This window comes from Martes martes, assembly GCF_963455335.1.
Source record: "Martes martes genome assembly, chromosome: 2".
Classification (NCBI taxonomy): Eukaryota; Metazoa; Chordata; class Mammalia; order Carnivora; family Mustelidae; genus Martes; species Martes martes.
Window position 1 is genome coordinate 130,243,402 of NC_137889.1, and position 16,305 is coordinate 130,259,706.

Here is a 16,305-nt window from a genome sequence, read left to right on the forward strand (position 1 = left end):
CTATTATAACATTCCATATATACTTAAAACCAAGCGAAGGGTGGAATTCCATCTATAAAAACTAAACAGGCAATTTGGACAACTCATCCTTGGCAATGGAACCTGGACAGCATTTATCAGACACAGTATAAGTTCTCACTCTGAGTTATAAAAAGGACAGCCAGATATCAACTGTTACAGAAAAGAAATAAGATGGAAAATTTTAGCAAATTTTTTAAACTATTTCTTAAAGATACTTGTTCTATTGCCAGAGATCTTGAATAGACTCTTGGTCAGTCATCTGGAAGCAACTCTTTGGATAACTAATGAACTTGGCTTCCACTTTGGGAAGAGAGGCACCTTTTTTCTATACTTCCTTGGATTTTTGCTCTAATGTCTTCTACAGGACTAGGTCCTTCCAGTGTTTTAGGAATCTTTTCTTTTCTTTTCTTTTCTTTTTTTTTTTTTTTTTTTTAAGATTCTTGACCTTTTGATCTTGGTGTTGATTGTTTTTAGTCTTTTCCACTCTGGTTTGGTTTGTGTGCATTTTTGGCCAGAGTATCTTGTATAGATTTCTTTACTAGACCTTTTCTTCAGCTTACTCATCATCCAAATCATCGTTTTCATTATCATCTTCATCGGCAGCAAGTTTTACTTTTTTCTGTGGAAACTTGTCACCACTTCTAGGACAGAAGAATTTTCCAGATATACTAAGGAGTTTCACATCTTCTTCCTCTGTTATCTTCTGACTCTGCATCTTACTCCACAGCTACTAAGTGCTGTCCACAAATATGTGCAGGTCATGAACCACACTTCAGTGAAAGACTACAGGTGGTATTATTTCAAAGGCCCCAAGGTCAACCATTGGCTGTGCTGACATTTGTCAGAGTTGCCAATGTGACTTTAATTGGACTGCCTTTGTAATTCATTTCCTCTGTTTCAACAATGTGCAATTAATCCTTTGCATCCACCCTGAACAGACCATTTTTAAAGATAAAAAAGATAACTGCTTATTTTCATTGTTATCCACCCTAAAGTGATAATCTCACAACTGAAAAGATAGTTCTGGGACCTCAAGGAGATCAGGTCCATGTTCATCTAATCTTTCACCCAATTTTCCAAGTGGCACACATGCTAGTGGGAAATAATGCAAACAGAAATAAACTACTACTCTTCCTCAAAACAGCTCTGCAGGACAGCCTCACACCAGGGCCAGAGAAGCAAATTTTTGAGCCTAAAGCAAAAATCTACTGAATCAGAAACTCATGGTCAAAGTCTGGAAACCTATGTTTTAAATTTTTTTTGTCATTTTCTTTTCTTTTCTTTCTTTTCAGTGTTCCAGAATTCATTGTTTATGCATCAAACCCAGTGCTCCATTCAATACATGCCCTCCATAATACTCACCACCAGGCTCACCCAACCCCCAGCCCTCCCCTCCAAAACCCTCAGTTTGTTTCTCAGAGTCCACAGTCTCTCATGCTTTGTCCCCCCCTCCAATTTCCCCCAACTCACTACTCCTCTCCATCTACCAATGTCTTCCATGTTATTCCTTATGCTCCACAAGTAAGTGAAACCATATGATAATTGACTCTCTCTGCTTGACTTATTTTACTCAGCATAATCTCCTCCTGTCCTGTATATGTTGATAAAAAAGATGGGTGTTCATCCTTTCTGATGGAGGCATAATACTCCTTTGTATATATGGACCATATCTTCTTTATCCATTCATCCATTGAAGGGCATTTTGGTTATTTCCACAGTTTGGCAACTGTGGCCATTGCTGCTATGAACATTGGGGTACAGATGGCCCTTCTTTTCACTACATCTGTATCTTTGGGGTAAATACCCAATAGTGCAATTGCATGGTCATAGGGAAGCTCTATTTTTAATTTCTTAAGGAATCTCCACACTTTTCCAAAGTGGCTGCACCAAATTGCATTCCCATCATCAGTATAAGAGGGGTCCCCTTTCTCCACATCCTCTCCAACACATGTTGTTTACTGTCTTGTTAATTTTGGCCATTCTAACTGGTTTAAGGTGGTATCTCAATGTGGTTTTGATTTGAATCTCCCTCATGGCTAATGATGATGAACATTTTTTCATGTGTCTGTTACCCATTTGTCTGTCTTCTTTGGAGAAGTGTCTGTTCATGTCTTCTGCCCATTTTTTGACGTGATTATCTGTTTTGTGTGTGTTGAGTTTGAGGAGTTCTTTATAGACCTTGGATATCAGCCCTGGTCTGTAGTGTCATTTGCGAATATCTTCTCCCATTCTGTGGGTTGCCTCTTTGTTTTGTTGACAAAACAAAAGCTTTTGCTGTATAGAAGCTTTTGATCTTGATGAAGTCCCAAAAGTTAATTTTCACTTTTTTTCCTTTGCCTTTGGAGGCATCTCTTGAAAGAAGTTGCTGCGACCGATGTTGAAGAGGTTACTGACTATGATCTCCTCTAGGATTTTGAGAGATTCTGCCTCATATTTAGGTTTTTTTATGCGTTTTGAGTTTATCTTTGTGTATGGTGTAAGAGAATGGTTGAGTTTCATTCTTCTACACTTAGTTGTCCAATTTTCCCAACACCATTTATTGAAGAGACTGTCTTTTTTCCACAGTATATTTTTTCCTGCTTTGTCGAAGATTATTTGATCATATAGCTGAGGGTTCATATCTGGGCTCTCTGCTCTGTTCCACTAGCCTATGTGTCTGTTTTTGTGCCAGTGCCATGTTGTCTTGGTGATCACAGCTTTGTAGTAAAGCTTGAAATCAGGCAATGTGATGCCTCTAGTTTTGTTTTTCTTTTTCAAAATTTCCTTAGCAATTTGGGGTCTCTTATGGTTCCATACAAATTTTAGGATTGTTTGTTCCAGCTCTTTGAAAAGTGCCAGTGGAATTTTGATTGGAATGGCATTGAAACTATAGATTGCTCTAGGCAGTATAGACATTTTAACAATGTTTATTCTTCTGATCCATGAGCGTGGAATGGTCTTCCATCTTTTTGTGTCTTCTTCATTTCTTTCATAAGTGTTCTATAGTTCCTGGAGTACAGATCTTTTACCTCTTTGGTTAGATTTATTCCCAGGTATCTTATGGTTCTTGGTGCTATAGTAAATGGAATCAATAATCTAATTTCCCTTTCTATATTTTCATTGTTAGTGTATAAGAAAGCAACTGATTTCTGTACTTTGATTTTGTATCTTGCCACATTACTGAATTGCTGTATGAGTTCTAGTAGTTTGGGGTGGAGTCTTTTGGGTTTTCCATATAAAGTATCATGTCATCTGCAAAGAGAGAGAGTTTGACTTCTTCACTGCCAATTTTGATACCTTTTATTTCTTTTTGTTGTCTGATTGCTGTTGCTAGGGCTTCCAGTACTATGTTGAACAAGAGTGGTGAGAGTGGGCATCCTTGTCATGTTCCTGATCTCAAAGAGAAGGCTGTCAGCTTTTCCCCATTGAGGATGATATTCGCTGTGGCTTTTTCATAGAGATTTTATGAAGTTGAGGAATGTTCCCTCTATCCCTATACTCTGAAGCGTTTTAATCATGAACAGATGCTGTATTTTGTCAAATGCTTTTTCTGCATCAATTGAGAGGACCATGTGGTTCTTCCCTCTTCTCTTATTGATTTGTGCTATCACATTAATTGATTTGTGAATGTTGAACCACCCTTTCTTCACAGGGATAAATTCCTCCTGGTCACGGTGGATAATCTTTTTAATGTACTGTTGGATCCTATTAGCTAGGATCTTGTTGAGAATCTTAGCATCCATATTCATCAGAGATATTGATCTGAAATTCTTTTTGATGGGGTCTTTGCCTGATTTGGGGATCAAAGTAATGCTGGCTTCATAAAAGAGTCTGGAAGTTTTCCTTCTGTTTCTATTTTTTTGAAATAGCTTCAGGATAATAGGTATTATTTCTTCTTTGAATATTAGGTAGAATTCCCCAGGGAATCCGTGAGGTCCTGGGCTCTTGTTTTTGGGAGGTTTTTGATCACTTCTTCAATCTCGTTACTAGATATTTGTCTATTCAGGTTGTCAACTTCTTCCTGACTCAGTTTTGGAAGTTAATAGGTTTCTAGGAATGCATTCATTTCATCTAGGTTGCTTAACTTACTGACATATAACTGTTGATAATAATTTCTGATGGTGTTAGTCATGATCTCTCACTTTTCATTGATAATTTTGTTAATTTAGGCCCTCTCTCTTTTCTTTTGGAATAGTTTGACCAGTGATTTATTGATTTCACTGATTCTTCCAAAAAGCCAGCTTCTTGTTTCGTTGATGTGTTCTAATGTATCTCTAGTTTCTATCTCATTGATCTCTGCTCTAATCTTGATTATTTCCCATCTTGTATGTGGGGTTGGCTTAACTTGTTGTTGATTTTGCAGCTCTTTAAGGTGTAAAGAGCGTTGATGTATTCCGGATTTTTTTTTTTTTTTAAAGGAAGTCTTGGATGGCTATGTATCTCCCCCTTAGGACTGCCTTTACTGTGTCCCATAGGTTTTGGACTGATGTGTCTTCATTTTCATTGTTTTCCATGAATTGTTTAAGTTCTTCTTTGATTTCCTTGTTGATCCAAACATTCTTAAGCAGGGTGGTCTTTAGCTTCCAAGTGTTTGAATTCCTTCCAAACTTTTTCTTGTCATTGAGTTCCAGTTTCAAAATGGTGTGGTCTAAGAATATGCAGGGAATAATTTCAATCTTTTGGTATCAGTTGAGCCCCAGTTTGTGACCCAGTATGTTGTCTGTTCTGGAAAAAGTTCCATGTGTGCTCAAGAGGAATGAGTATTCTGTTGTTTCAGGGCGGAATGTTCTGTATAAGTCTTTGAGGTCCATCTGGTCCAATGTGTCATTCAATGCTCTAGTTTTTTTTTTTTTTTTTTTTTTTTAATAAACGTATAATGTAATTTTATCCCCAGGGGTACAGGTCTGTGAATCTCCAGGTTTACACATTTCACAGCACTCCTCATAGCACATACCCTCCCCAATGTCCATTTCCCCACCACTCTCTCCCGTCCCCCCTCTCCCCAGCAACCCTCAGTCTGTTTTTTGAGATTGAGTCTTTTATGGTTTGTCTCCCTCCCAATCCCATCTTTTCATTTTTTCTTTCCTACCCCCCGCTTTGCATCTCCACTTCCTCATATCAAAGAGATCATATGATAGTTGTCTTTCTCCAATTGACTTATTTTGCTAAGCATGATACCCTCTAGTTCCATCCACGTCGTCGCAAATGGCAAGATTTCATGTCTTTTGATGGCTGCATAGTATTCCATTGTGTAGATATACCACTTCTTCTTTATCAATTCATCTGTTGATGGACATCTAGGCTCTTTCCACAGTTTGGCTATTGTGGACATTGCTGCTATAAACATTTGGGTGCACATGCCCCTTCGGAGCACCACGTTTGTATCTTTAGGATATATACCCAGTAGTGCAATTGCTGGGATTGCTGGGTCATAGGTTAGCTCTATTTTCAGTTTTTTGAGGAACCTCCACACTGTTTTCCAGAGTGGTTGTACCAGCTTGCATTCCCACCAGCATTGTAGGAGGGTTCCTCTCTCTCTGCATCCTCGCCAGCATCTGTCATTTCTTGACTTGGTAATTTTAGCCATTCTGACTGGTGTGAGGTGGTATCTCATTGTGGTTTTGATTTGTATTTCCCTGATGTCGAGTGATGCAGAGCATTTTTTCATGGGTCTGTTGGCCATCTGGATGTCTTCTTTGCAGAAATGTCTGTTCATGTCCTCTGCCCATTTCTTGAATGGATTATTTGTTCTTTGGGTAATGAGTTTGATAAGCTCTTTATAGATTTTGGATACTAGCCCTTTATCTGATATGTCATTTGCAAATATCTTCTCCCATTCTGTCAGTTGTCTTTTGGTTTTGTTAACTGTTTCCTTTGCTGTGCAAAAGCTTTTGATCTTGATGAAATCCCAATAGTTCATTTTTGCCCTTGCTTCTGTTGCCTTTGGCGATGTTCCTAGGAAGAAGTTGCTGCAGTTGAGGTCAAAGAGGTTGCTGCCTGCATTCCCCTCAAGGATTTTGATAGATTCCTTTCTCACATTGAGGTCCTTCATCCATTTTGAGTCTATTTTCATGTGTGGTGTAAGGAAATGGTCCAATTTCATTTTTCCGCATGTGGCTGTCCAATTTTCCCAGCACCATTTGTTGAAGAGGCTGTCTTTTTTCCATTGGATATTCTTTCCTGCTTTGTCGAAGATTAGTTGACCATAGAGTTGAGGGTCTACTTCTGGGCTCTCTATTCTGTTCCATTGGTCTATATGTCTGTTTTTGTGCCAGTACCATACTGTCTTGATGATGACAGCTTTGTAATAGAGCTTGAAGTCTGGAATTGTGATGCCACCGACTTTGGCTTTCTTTTTCAATATTCCTTTGGCTATTTGAGGTCTTTTCTGGTTCCATATAAATTCTAGGATTATTTGTTCTATTTCTTAAAAAAAAATGGATGGGATTTTGATAGGGATTGCATTAAATGTGTAGATTGCTTTAGGTAGAATAGACATTTTCACAATATTTTCTTCCAATCCAGGAGCATGGAATATTTTTCCATTTCTTTGTGTCTTCCTCAATTTCTTTCATGAGTACTTTATAGTTTTCTGAGTATAGTTTCTTTGCCTCTTTGGTTAGATTTATTCCTAGGTATCTTATGGTTTTGGGTGCAATTGTAAATGGGAATGACTCCTCAATGTCTCTTTCTTCTGTCTTGTTGTTAGTGTAAAGAAACACAACTGATTTCTGTGCATTGACTTTATATCCTGACACTTTACTGAATTCCTGTATAAATTCTAGCAGTTTTGGAGTGGAGCCTTGTGGGTTTTCCACATATAGTATCATATCATCTGCAAAGAATGATAGTTTGAGTTCTTTGCCAATTTGGATGCCTTTCATTTCTTTTTGTTGTCTGATTGCTGAGGCTAGGACTTCTAGTACTATGTTGAACAGCAGTGGTGATAACGGATATCCCTGCTGTGTTCCTGACCTTAGCGGAAAAGCTTTCAGTTTTTCTCCATTGAGAATGATATTTGCAGTAGGTTTTTCATAGATGGCTTTGATAATATTGATGTATGTGCCTTCCATCCCTACACTTTGAAGAGTTTTAATCAGGAAGGGATGCTGCACTTTGTCAAATGCTTTTTCAGCATCTATTGAGAGTATACTATGGTTCTTACTCTTTCTTTTATTAATGTATTGTATCACATTGATGGATTTGCAGATGTTGAACCAACCTTGCAGCCCTGGAATAAATCCCACTTGGTCGTGTTGAATAATCCTTTTAATGTTCTGTTGGATCCTATTGGCCAGTATTTTGGTGAGAATTTTCGCATTTGTGTTCATCAAAGATATTGGTTTGTAATTCTCTTTTTTGTTGGGATCCTTGTCTGGTTTTGGGATCAAGGTGATGCTGGCCTCATAGAATGAGTTTGGAAGTTTTCCTTCCATTTCTATTTTTTGGAACAGTTTCAGGAGAATAGGAATTAATTCTTCTTTAAATGTTTGGTAGAATTCCCCTGGGAAGCCGTCTGGTCCTGGACTTTTGTTTGTTTGGAGATTTTTGATGACTGTTTCAATCTCCTTACTGGTTATGGGTCTGTTCAGGTTATCTATTTCTTCCTGGTTCAGTTGTGGTAGTTTATATGTCTCTAGAAATATATCCATTTCTTCCAGATTGTCAAATTTGTTGGCGTAGAGTTGCTCGTAGTATGTTCTTATAATTGTTCATATTTATTTGGTGTTGATTGTGATCTCTCCTCTTTCATTCATGATTTTATTTATTTGGGTCCTTTCTCTTTTCTTTTGGATAAATCTGGCCAGGGGTTTGTCAATCTTATTAATTCTTTCAAAGAACCAGCTCCTAGTTTTGTTGATTTGTTCTATTGTTTTTTTAGTTGCTATTTCATTGATTTCTGCTCTGATCTTTATGATTTCTCTTCTCCTGGTGGGCTTAGGCTTTCTTTGTTGTTCTCTCTCCAGCTCCTTTAGGTGTAGGGTTAGGTTGTGTATTTGAGACCTTTCTTGTTTCTTAAGAAAGGCTTGTACCGCTATATATTTTCCTCTCAGGACTGCCTTTGTTGTGTCCCACAGATTTTGAACTATTGTGTTTTCATTATCATTTGTTTCCATGATTTTTTTCAATTCTTCTTTAATTTCCTGGTTGACCCATTCATTTTTTAGAAGGATGCTGTTTAGTGTCCATGTATTTGAGTTCTTTCCAAATTTCCTCTTGTGATTGAGTTCTAGCTTCAGAGCATTTTGGTCTGAAAATATGCAGGGAATGATCTCAATCTTCTGGTACTGATTGAGACCTGATTTATGACCCAGGATGTGGTCTATTCTGGAGAATGTTCCATGTGCACTAGAGAAGAATGTATATTCTGTTGCTTTGGGATGAAATGTTCTGAATATATCTGTGATGTCCATCTGGTCCAGTGTGTCATTTAAGGCCTTTATTTCCTTGTTGATCTTTTGCTTAGATGATCTGTCCATTTCAGTGAGGGGAGTGTTAAAGTCCCCTGCTATTATTGTATTACTGTCGATGTACTTCTTTGATTTTGTTATTAATTGGTTTATATAGTTGGCTGCTCCCATGTTGGGGGCATAGATATTTAAGATTGTTAGGTCTTCTTGTTGGACAGACCCTTTGAGTATGATATAGTGTCCTTCCTCATCTCTTCTTATAGTCTTTGGCTTAAAATCTAAATGATCTGATATAAGGATTGCCACCCCAGCTTTCTTCTGATGTCCATTAGCATGGTACATTGTTTTCCACTCCCTCACTTGAAATCTGGAGGTGTCTTCGGGTCTAAAATGAGTTTCTTGTAGGCAGCATATTGATGGGTTTTTTTTTTTTTTAATCCATTCTGATACCCTGTGTCTTTTGATTGCGGGCATTTAGCCCATTAACATTCAGGGTAACAATTGAGAGAGATGAATTTAGTGCCATTGTATTGCCTGTAAGGTGACTGTTACTGTATATTGTCTCTGTTTCTTTCTGATCTACTCCTTTTAGGGTCTCTCTTTGCTTAGAGGACCCCTTTCAATATTTCCTGTAGAGCTGGTTTGGTGTTTGCATATTCTTTCAGCTTTTGTTTGTCTTGGAAGCTCTTTATCTCTCCTATTTTCAATGATAGGCTTGACGGATATAGTATTCTTGGCTGCATCTTTTTCTCGTTTAGTGCTCTGAATATATCATGCCAGTTCTTTCTGGCCTGCCAGGTCTCTGTGGATAGGTCCGCTGCCAATCTAATGTTTTTACCCTTGTATGTTACAGACTTCTTTTCCCGGGCTGCTTTCAGGATTTTCTCTTTGTCACTAAGACTTGTAAATTTTACTCCCAGGTGATGAGGTGTGGACCTATTTTTATTGATTTTGAGGGGTGTTCTTAGCATCTCCTGGATTTTGATGTTTGTTCCCTTTGCCATATTATGGAAATTCTCTCCAATAATTGTCTCCAATATACTTTCTGCTCCCCTCTCTCTTTCTTCTTCTTCTGGAATCCCAATTATTCTCATGTTGTGTCGTCTTATGGTGTCGCTTATCTCTTGAATTCTCTCCTCATGGTCCAGTAGCTGTTTGTCTCTCTTTTGCTCAGCTTCTTTATTCTCTGTCATTTGGTCATCTATGTCACTAATTCTTTCTTCTGCCTCATTTATCCTAGCAGTGAGAGTTTCCATTTTTGATTGCACCTCATTAATGGCTTTTTTGATTTCAACTTGGTTAGATTTTAGTTTTTTTATTTCTCCAGGAAGGAGAAAACCCTCTCTCTGGAGAGGGTTTCTCTAATATCTTCTATGCCTTTTTCGAGCCCAGCTAGAACCTTGAGAATTGTCATTCTGAAGTCTAGATCTGTCATGTTACCAATGTCCGTATTGATTAGGTCTCCAGCCTTCCGTACTGCCTCTTGTTCTTTTTTTTGAGGTGAGTTTTTCCACCTTGTCATTTTGTCCAGATAAGATTTGCTTTCTCCTGCTGTGGATTTCCGCTGTTCTTGGTGAGTGAAGTTGGTTTTGGATGGGTTTCTTGTTGATCTTCTGGGGGAGGGGCCTGTTGTAGTGATTCTCAAGTGTCTTTGCTGCAGGCAGAATTGCACTGCCCTTGCCAGGGGCCGGGCTAAGTAATCCGCTTGGGTTTGCTTTTGGGAGCTTTTGTTCCCTGAACGCTTTCCATAGAGTTCCAGAGGATGGGAATGAAGATGGCAGCCTCCCAATCTCTCTGCCCGGAGGAGCTGAGAGCTTGGGGTTCTGCTCCACAGTGCGGCCTCAGAGAAAAGCGCCCAACCGCCCTCCCTCCCTGGCCTGCGGTCACACCTTGAGGAAAGCAGTCAATTGCTGGATCCTGGAGAAAAGCGCCTGGTCGCTTCCGTCTCTGTGGCCTCCAGCCGCGCTCCGAGCCCACCCAGCCTGCAACTGGCACAAGGTAACCCAGGGCTGAGAGCTCAGTCCTCGGCTCTGTCGCTGTAGCCGGCTTCCCTGCTCCTATACCTGCGAGCTCCATTGCCCTCAGATACCCCCGGTCCTTCCGTGACCCCGCGGGACCTGGGGTTATGCTGACCCGGCCTGGGTTTCCCCCCGGTTTAGCCCCTGGAGGGATGTCTCCCAGTGGAGCAGACTTTTAAAATTCCCAATTTTGTGCTCTGTTGCTCCGCCGCTTGTTGGTAGCCGGACCATCCCCCCAGGGTCTATCTTCCCGTCACTTTGGATTCACTTCTCCGCAGGTCCTACCTTTCAGAAAGTGATCAATTTTCTGTTTCTAGAATTGTTGCTCTTCTTCTCTTCAATTTCCCGTTGGATTTGTAGGTGTTCACAATGGTTAGATAAGCTATCTAGCTGATCTCCTGCTACCCGATGTCATCTCATCCTGCTATTTCTCTGCCATCTTCACTCCTCCCCCCAATGCTCTACTTTTTTTAATTGATTTTCTGCTTGGATGATCTGTCTATTACTGATAGTGGCTTGTTAAGATCCCCTACTATTAATGTATTCATATCAATATGACTCTTTATCTTGATTAACAGTTGGCTCATGTAGTTGGCTGCTCCCATTTTGGGGGCATACATATTTATAATTGTTAGATCTTCTTGGTGGATAGACACTTAAAGAATGATGTAGTATCATTCTTTATCTCTGACTACAGTCTTTAGTTTAAAATCTAGTTTATCTGATATGAGAATCACTACTCCAGCTTTCTTTTGAGGCCCATTGGCATGAAAGATGCTTCTTCAACCCTTCACTCTCAGTCTGGATGTATACTTAGGTTCCAAATGAGTTTCTTGTGTACAACATATGGATGGGTCTTGTCATTCTATCCAATCTGCAACCCTGTGCCATTTTATGGCAGCGTTTAGGCCATTCATGTTGAGAGTGATTATTGAAAGATATGTTTTTACTGACATCATGTTGCCTGTGACATCCTTGTTTCTACAGATTGTCTCTGTAAATTTCTGTGGGTTTTTTTTTGTTTGTTTTTTTGTTTTTTGTTTTTTATAATGCAGAACCAAATTTATTTCCATGCATAACAGTGAAGATTGGGATACTAGATTAAAAGGAAAGCAGTCTTCTGTCAAACAGATCAAGATTCTTGAGTAGCTGCCTTTGAGAGCTACTGCTCTGGAAGACTTGTTGTGTGGCCTTCAGATGTTGAAGCCTCTTGGCCCCATGTTTCTAAAAACCGTTCAGGTGTGCTTTCCCTCCCAAACAGCCTTTCTAATTCCTTCTGATAGCTATACTGGTATTGCAGTTATCTTATGTTCCTTTTCTGTTTACTCAAGAAATTTTTCACGAATTCTAAGAGATCAATTTCACGATTCTTAGAAGCCAAGTTCTTCAGCTCTTGCAGGTGCTTGTATAAGGTCCTTTCCACCTCCAGAGCATACACAATAGCTTCCTGGTCAGTTCCCCAGTACTCTGAGTCAGGCCTCTTAGTCGCCGGAAGGCAGACTTTACTTTGACGGTCTTTTAGATATTTTATGAACCTCTTTGCATGTTCTCACTTCACCACTGCTTGGTCTATGTTCTATGTCACTCTTGGGTTATTTCTTCTTTTATAGAACCCCCTTAATATTTCTTGTACTGCCAGCTTGGTGGTCACATAGTCTTTAAACCTTGCCGGTCTTGGAAGCTCTTTATCTCTCTATCCATTTTGTATGTCAACCTTCCTGGGTAAAGTATTCTTGGCTGCATGTTCTTCTCATTTAGTGCCCTGAATATGTCTTGCCAGCCCTTTCTGGCTTACCGGGTTTTTGTGGACAGGTCTGATGTTATTCTGATGGTCCTTCCTTTGCATGTAAGGAATATCTTCCCCCTAGCTGCCCTTAAGACCTCTTGTCTGACATTATGATTTGTGAATTTCACAATTAAGTGTCTGTGAGTCTTTCTAGACTCATTGATCTTGAGGGTGTTCTTTCTGCCTTTAGGACATGAACTCTAGTTCCATTCCCCAGATTGGGAAAATTTTTCATGGAGAATTTGTTCAACTATATCTTCTAGTCTTCTTTCTTTCTCCTCCCCCTCAGGGATCCCAATAATTCTGATGTTGGAAAATTTCATGGTGTCAGTTATTTTCCTAATTCTGTTTTCATGGCTTCTAAGCTATTTGGTCCAGGCCTCTTCCTGATCCTTTTTGTCTATCAGTTTGTCCTCTAGATCACTAATTCTATGTTCTGTTTTGGTTACCCTAGCTGTTAGAGAATTTAGATTAGATTGGATCTCATTAATAGCATTTTTAACTTCTTTCCAGGAGAGCTTTCACTTCTGCCCTAATCAATTCCATATTGTTATTAATGGTTTTCTCCAACCTAGCCACTGCCTGAATAATTGTTACCCTTTCTGACATATGTTTATGTCCATATGAAGTAGCTCTGATGGAGAGAGTACAGTCTCTGAATTTTTCCTTTCCTCATTCCTTATCCTAGTTATTTTAGTGAGAGGTGGTTGAGGAGATGTGTAGCTGATCATATCAACCGTGATCCAGGTAAGGTGCATCCTGGAATGCTTTTGAGCAATTGGAAGTCACCACCAAAAAGAAAGAAAAAAGAAAGAAAGACAGAGAGAAAGAGAGAGACAAAAAAAAAAAAAAAAAAAAAAAAAGAGAGAGAAAGAGAGAGAGAGAGTAGACCCAGCCAGATGTGCCCCAAAGGTAAGATTTATAAGGTATAAGAACAAAAACGGACAAACAAAAAGACCAATAAAAGTAAAGGACAAGGGAAAAAAAAAAAAAAGAACCCAGCCAAAATTAACCCCAATTATAAGATTAATATAAAAACAGAACAAAAACAATTACACAGAAACACTGACAGAAGAAAAAGATGGGAGGGTGGTTATAAATCCTCAATGTGGGTAAGAAGGTTAATTTGATCCTTCCTGGGTGTATCTTGATACCTTTGTTAAAGGACTCAACTTTCCACAAGTAAAGGGAGATTAAAACTGGTTTATATATAGGGGTAGTGTTGATTACGCAAAGAGGATTACCTTGAAGCTTATATTTATATGTATTTAAAAAAAATAGAAAAGCAAAAGAAAAACACAGGTTTAGGTATGAAAAAAGTTCAAGTTAAAGTTATTATGGAATTTGTTGTATTGAACCTCTCATTGTAATGGTAAATAGGTTAAAAAAATTAAAAAGAACAAGAATAGTGAGAATTAATTAAAAATAAAAGTTGGGGGCATCTGAGTGGCTCAGTAGGTTAAAGCCTCTGCCCTCAGCTCAGGTCATGAATCCAGCGTTCTGGGATCGAGCCCCGCATCGGGCTCTCTGCTCAGCAGGGAGCCTTCTTCCTTCCTGCCTCTCTGCCTACTTATGATCTCTGTCTGTCAAATAAATAAATAAAATCTTAAAAAAAATAAAAAAATAAAAATAAAAATAAAAGTTGTATATATAAAATAACTGGTATTAGGGCAATACTGGGAGTTTAATATCTTGTTTTCCCCTGATATTGGGGTTTTACAGTTTTGTGGGGACCCTGTAGTGGTTGTCCTCTCATTATTTCTCAGCTGGCATTCTGGGAGAGGGGACTGCCACATCGTTTTTCAGTCAGTCTTGCTTGGGTTGAGTCCTGCTCCTTATCAAGGGACTGCGTTCTGTGGAAATGTTCTTTGGCGGCTTTTTGCAGCTTTCCAGAGGTTTAATGGAAAGCAAACTGCACCCAGACTTCCATCTCAGAGAGAAGCTTCCGTCTGTTCCCCTTTGGGTGGTCCAGAACATACAGACTCCCCCTCTGCCAACTCCGCTGAGCCATGCAAACTCTCACAGACAGTGCACTTCCCTAGCCACCATCTCAGGGTTTGCCCAAAGTTCCCACTTATCTCTGCACCCCCATGCCACTAAAACCACAAGCAATATTGGTCCAGGGAGCCTGTTTCCAGTGGCTGCCTTTGCAGGGACTGCTGTCTGGGGTACAGACCACCAGAGAGATCCCAACCAGAGATAATGCACTGAGATTTTCAACCCTGGGCTGGGAGTGTTCAGACTTTCAGCTGGCCCTAGAGACCATCAGCTAGTGCCTACACAGAGCTCTCTCAGGTGAGGGTGGGGAGTGCGGTTCAGACCCTGGTCACACAGGGCACATGCAGAGTGGAAAAGGCTGTGGTTCTAGAGAGCGTCAGCTGGCATCCACAACAGACTGTCTCACATGCGCTGGTGGGAAGTGCATCTAACCCAGCACTGGTGCAAGCAGCCGAAAGCAGGGGGCTCAGTAACCATAGCCTGGAGGCTTTCCTGCACTCTCTCTGGCACAAGTGGTCACCGGTGGTGGCCTTCCTGGGTCCATGGGCTTATGCCTGTGCCTGTAATTGTCTGATTCCACCAGTTTCTCCTTAAGATCTTTTGCTCTTTTTGAGTGCTTTTAACCAGATTCCAAGTTAATGCTGGTCCCCAATCACAGGACACTCTTGTATTGGGGTATTACTTTCCAGTGGGTCGCTTTTGGTGGCTTCCTCCCCCTCTGTTTATCCTCAGATATCAGTCCAATTCCCACTCCACTTTACATCTTCACTGGAGTCTTCTGCCCCTGTAGAGATCCAGAAGTGTATAATCCTACATCTCAGTCTGATTTCATGGGTGTTCAGAGTGTTCTGGTAGATAATTAGCTCACTTTAGGGGACCCGTTGAAACAGGGTCTCCTACTTTTCTGCCATCTTGCCCCAGCTCCAACCTGTTTTTAAAAGTCCTCTGGTGATTCCAATGCATTCTAATGTTTGAGTGTAAGCACCATAACTCATTGTCTTAAACATAGTACTGTACTTAAAACGGATATTTGTTCTAGGTATCTGTACCTGAGATAATTGAAATTATTAGAGTACTATTGTAGTCAGTTTGGGCTGTTGATAAAACACTTATTTCTCATAGTTCTAGAGGTTGGTAAGTCCAAGATCAAGGTGCTGGCAAATTCAATGCTTTGGTGAGGGCTCTTTTTCTTGTTTGCAGATGGCAACCATCTTACTGTTTTTTAATATGACCTCTTTTCTGTACATGCACAATTGGAGACTGAGTTCTTGTGTCTCTTCCTGTACTTGTAAGGGAACTAATCTCATCATGAGGGCATCACATTATGACTTCATCTTAACTAAATTACCTCCCTAAAACCCTACCTCCAAATACTATCACACTGGGGATTAGTGCTTCAACACATGAATTTTGGAGAAACACAAACATTCAGGCAATAACAAATCCCTAACATTATAATGCATCTCAAAAATATGAATTTTCCTAATTATGAAGCCCAAATATACCTTACTGCAAGGCTTCAGTAGATCTTTCACTATTGGAACATCAAAAAAAACCAAACCAAACCAAAACAAAACAAAACAAAACCCCACAAAAACAAACAAACAAAAAAAAACCCACCAAAAAACAAAAAAACTCTAACTTTTGAAATTACTAAACAAATGCCACATTTAAGTAGATTGTAAGAAAAAAAATAAAGAAATAAACTTGATTTTCACTCTACTGAATGAGCAGTTTTTTTAGTTGTATTTAAAATTTCTCTGTAGGGGCACCTGGGTGGCTCAGTGGGCTGAGCCACTGCCTTCTGCTCGGGTCATGATCTCAGGGTCTTGAGATCGAGCCCCATGTCAGGCTCTCTGCTCAGCAGGGAGCCTGCTTCCCCCTGCCTCTCTGCCTGCTTGTGATCTCTCTCTGTCAAGTAAAATAAATAAAATCTTAAAAATTTCTCTGCTTTTCTGGTAATAGAAATAATATATGGTTGTTTAAGAACTGTGTACATTTTTCTCATGGCATTATTTATTTAGTAAAGATGAAAATCAAATTTGCCATTGTTTTAAAAATGTAGTTGAACATTGCATTAGAAAACTGTAGA

At 39.6% G+C, this 16,305-nt stretch overlaps 1 pseudogene across 1 annotated transcript; it reads right to left on the reverse strand.

The window, feature by feature from the left end:
* Positions 1–241: 241 nt before the first annotated feature.
* LOC308338975 (nucleophosmin-like) lies at positions 242–926 on the reverse strand (annotated as a pseudogene). Its single transcript has one exon. The product of its transcript is annotated as a nucleophosmin-like (transcript).
* Between the last annotated feature and the right edge of the window lie 15,379 nt (positions 927–16,305).